Here is a 5,000-nt window from a genome sequence, read left to right on the forward strand (position 1 = left end):
TCGCGCTGGACATACCGTAAGAATATTCTTTCAATCGGTAGAACATTTTCGGCAGAAGACATACTACGCAAAGATAGTACGCTCCTACCGCCTCATCGGATACTTCTGCGAAAGCAGAAGTTTTTATAGAAAGCAGACGGTTATACTCTTTTGAATGAATCGATGCTCAGTTAGTACAAGCACACACGCATCTAACAATTTTTGTTAGAATACGTACACACAGGTCACCAGCTTCCCGACTCAGGGGAACCTTGCCACGATATTTGGTCATTACGTCCAGGACAGCGACCCGCGGCGCAGCAGTGTAGAGAAAAAAACCAGAACGAGAACGGAGGAACAGTCGAGAAATAGCGTAAAATACACTAAGACTCGAGGAGCGGTGACTGAATTCTCAACCGAGGCCGTAGAATAGCCACGCGCTCAACGCTGTTCCGACCGAACCGTCCGGCTCGACGTCTCTCTTATAGATACGAAAGCGCCAGCCGGAAGGCCGGCGCCGGCCGGGCTAGCGGCCGCGCGCTTACGGTGCAAAACCTCCGTAGCAACGTACCGTTCGGAAGGGACGCTGGAACTTAGTCTCGCGAACGCTCGATCACTACTATACAAAGCCAATATCCAACCATCGAAATACATTACCAGACGTTTTATTAACATAATAGAAATGCATTTTTACCAAAAAATTAATTTTTTTTTTCACCGAAAAATTGCATCAGTAAACATACTCTTTTATCGAATACGGACAAAAAATAAGTTTATAATCAATTACAATACGTTAAAATAAGTAGAAATATGCAAAAAAATATATACCTTGTAACGTTAATTAACGAAAAAATTAGAAAAATATCCCAGTCGTGTCAGTTCGACGAACGCTAATTTTTTGAAAAAATCGATAAAAATGTTTAATCCCGTATTTCGTCGAGTTACGTCGATTTATGCAAAAAAATTCATACCTTGTAACGCTTTTTAACGAATAAACTCGAAAAAACTTTTTCGCCCTCGGAATTTTTCTAAGTCCCAACGTACCGGCTCGGAATTTTTCTATGTTCCAACGACCGGTCGTGTCGGTCCAAACGTTTTTATATCCGTCTGCCGACGATATAAACGCTTAATCCCGACGTATTTTATCGAGTTATAACGATTTCTTGAAAAATATTCGTACGTTATAACGCGTTTTAACGAATTAATCGAAAAAGAGTGTTCGGTCCGAAAATTTTCCAAGTACGAACGACCGGCCGCATAGGTCCGTTTTTAAAAATCGTTCTCGGACGGAAATAAACCATTAATCCCGACGTATTTCGTCGAGTTACGTCGATTTATGCAAAAAAAATTCATACCTTGTAACGCTTTTTAACGAATAAACTCGAAAAAACTTTTTCGCCCTCGGAATTTTTCTAAGTCCCAACGTACCGGCTCGGAATTTTTCTATGTTCCAACGACCGGTCGTGTCGGTCCAAACGTTTTTTATATCCGTCTGCCGACGATATAAACGCTTAATCCCGACGTATTTTATCGAGTTATAACGATTTCTTGAAAAATATTCGTACGTTATAACGCTTTTTAACGAATTAATCGAAAAAGAGTGTTCGGTCCGAAAATTTTCCAAGTACGAACGACCGGCCGCATAGGTCCGTTTTTAAAAATCGTTCTCGGACGGAAATAAACCATTAATCCCGACGTATTCGTCGAGTTACGTCGATTTATGCAAAAAAATTCATACCTTGTAACGCTTTTTAACGAATAAACTCGAAAAAACTTTTTCGCCCTCGGAATTTTTCTAAGTCCCAACGTACCGGCTCGGAATTTTTCTATGTTCCAACGACCGGTCGTGTCGGTCCAAACGTTTTTATATCCGTCTGCCGACGATATAAACGCTTAATCCCGACGTATTTTATCGAGTTATAACGATTTCTTGAAAAATATTCGTACGTTATAACGCTTTTTAACGAATTAATCGAAAAAGAGTGTTCGGTCCGAAAATTTTCCAAGTACGAACGACCGGCCGCATAGGGTCCGTTTTTAAAAATCGTTCTCGGACGGAAATAAACCATTAATCCCGACGTATTTCGTCGAGTTACGTCGATTTATGCAAAAAAATTCATACCTTGTAACGCTTTTTAACGAATAAACTCGAAAAAACTTTTTCGCCCTCGGAATTTTTCTAAGTCCCAACGTACCGGCTCGGAATTTTTCTATGTTCCAACGACCGGTCGTGTCGGTCCAAACGTTTTTATATCCGTCTGCCGACGATATAAACGCTTAAATCCCGACGTATTTTATCGAGTTATAACGATTTCTTGAAAAATATTCGTACGTTTATAACGCTTTTTAACGAATTAATCGAAAAAGAGTGTTCGGATCCGAAAATTTTCTAAGTACGAACGACCGGCCGCATAGGTCCGTTTTTAAAAATCGTTCTCGGACGGAAATAAACCATTAATCCCGACGTATTTCGTCGAGTTACGTCGATTTATGCAAAAAAATTCATACCTTGTAACGCTTTTTAACGAATAAACTCGAAAAAACTTTTTCGCCCTCGGAATTTTTCTAAGTCCCAACGTACCGGCTCGGAATTTTTCTATGTTCCAACGACCGGTCGTGTCGGTCCAAACGTTTTTATATCCGTCTGCCGACGATATAAACGCTTAATCCCGACGTATTTTATCGAGTTATAACGATTTCTTGAAAAATATTCGTACGTTATAACGCTTTTTAACGAATTAATCGAAAAAGAGTGTTCGGTCCGAAAATTTTCTAAGTACGAACGACCGGCCGCATAGGTCCGTTTTTAAAAATCGTTCTCGGACGGAAATAAACCATTAATCCCGACGTATTTCGTCGAGTTACGTCGATTTATGCAAAAAAATTCATACCTTGTAACGCTTTTTAACGAATAAACTCGAAAAAACTTTTTCGCCCTCGGAATTTTTCTAAGTCCCAACGTACCGGCTCGGAATTTTTTCTATGTTCCAACGACCGGTCGTGTCGGTCCAAACGTTTTTATATCCGTCTGCCGACGATATAAACGCTTAATCCCGACGTATTTTATCGAGTTATAACGATTTCTTGAAAAATATTCGTACGTTATAACGCTTTTTAACGAATTAATCGAAAAAGAGTGTTCGGTCCGAAAATTTTCCAAGTACGAACGACCGGCCGCATAGGTCCGTTTTTAAAAATCGTTCTCGAGACGGAAATAAACCATTAATCCCGACGTATTTCGTCGAGTTACGTCGATTTATGCAAAAAAATTCATACCTTGTAACGCTTTTTAACGAATAAACTCGAAAAAAACTTTTTCGCCCTCGGAATTTTTCTAAGTCCCAACGTACCGGCTCGGAATTTTTCTATGTTCCAACGACCGGTCGTGTCGGTCCAAACGTTTTTATATCCGTCTGCCGACGATATAAACGCTTAATCCCGACGTATTTTATCGAGTTATAACGATTTCTTGAAAAATATTCGTACGTTATAACACTTTTTAACGAGTTATTTGGAGGGGATCTTTCGGCCTTTTCGTAGCGGTGCGAAAAAATTCTAAGTTCCAACGTCCCAGTCACGTTGGTCCGGAGGATGAAATTTTTCAAAAAAATAAAGTGAAATCGCTACTTTCGACTAGATTTCGTCGAAACGTAACGATTTCACGCAAAATTTCGATACGTTATAACGCTTTTTAGCGAGTTATTTCGAGTTGAACTTTCGGTACTTTCGTAACGGGGCGAAAAAATTCTAAGTTCCAACGTCCCGGTCACGTTGGTCCGGAGGATGAAATTTTTTAAAAAAATAAAGTGAAATCGCTACTTTCGACTAGATTTCGTCGAAACGTAACGATTTCACGCAAAATTTCGATACGTTATAACGCTTTTTAGCGAGTTATTTCGAGTTGAACTTTCGGTACTTTCGTAACGGGGCGAAAAAATTCTAAGTTCCAACGTCCCGGTCAGGTTGGTCCGGAGGACGAAATTTTTTAAAAAAATAAAGTGAAATCGCTACTTTCGACTAGATTTCGTCGAAACGTAACGATTTCACGCAAAATTTCGATACGTTATAACGCTTTTTTAGCGAGTTATTTCGAGTTGAACTTTCGGTACTTTCGTAACGGGGCGAAAAAATTCTAAGTTCCAACGTCCCGGTCACGTTGGTCCGGAGGATAGAAATTTTTTAAAAAAATAAAGTGAAATCGCTACTTTCGACTAGATTTCGTCGAAACGTAACGATTTCACGCAAAATTTCGATACGTTATAACGCTTTTTAGCGAGTTATTTCGAGTTGAACTTTCGGTACTTTCGTAACGGGGCGAAAAAATTCTAAGTTCCAACGTCCCGGTCACGTTGGTCCGGAGGATGAAATTTTTTAAAAAAATAAAGTGAAATCGCTACTTTCGACTAGATTTCGTCGAAACGTAACGATTTCACGCAAAATTTCGATACGTTATAACGCTTTTTAGCGAGTTATTTCGAGTTGAACTTTCGGTACTTTCGTAACGGGGCGAAAAAATTCTAAGTTCCAACGTCCCGGTCACGTTGGTCCGGAGGATGAAATTTTTTAAAAAAATAAAGTGAAATCGCTACTTTCGACTAGATTTCGTCGATACGTAACGATTTCACTGATAATTTCGATGCGTTATAACGCTTTTTCTCGAGTTATTTCGACTCGAACGTTCGAACAGTGGCGAATATTTCAAAGTCCCTGCGACGCAACGATACGCTCTTACGCGTTGCTCGCTCGCTCCGCTCGCTCGAAAAAAAAATAGCCCAACCCAAAACCAATCCCTTTCGCGTTCGTTCTTCGATTTCATCGAAATCTTCGTTCGAACGCTCGGGATCGGTTTTGGGTTGGGCTATATTCGTCCGAGCGAGCGCAGCGAGCGAGCATTTGTCGCGATTATTTTCCTCGTTTTCGTCTCTCTCGTGAAACGGGAAAAAACGTGGAAAACGGGAAAAAAACGGGAAAAAACGGGAAAAAAACGCGAAGAAACGGGAAAAAAACGCGAAAAAACGTTT

This window comes from Bombus huntii, unplaced genomic scaffold, assembly GCF_024542735.1.
Source record: "Bombus huntii isolate Logan2020A unplaced genomic scaffold, iyBomHunt1.1 ctg00000125.1, whole genome shotgun sequence".
In the NCBI taxonomy this organism is placed as follows: Eukaryota; Metazoa; Arthropoda; class Insecta; order Hymenoptera; family Apidae; genus Bombus; species Bombus huntii.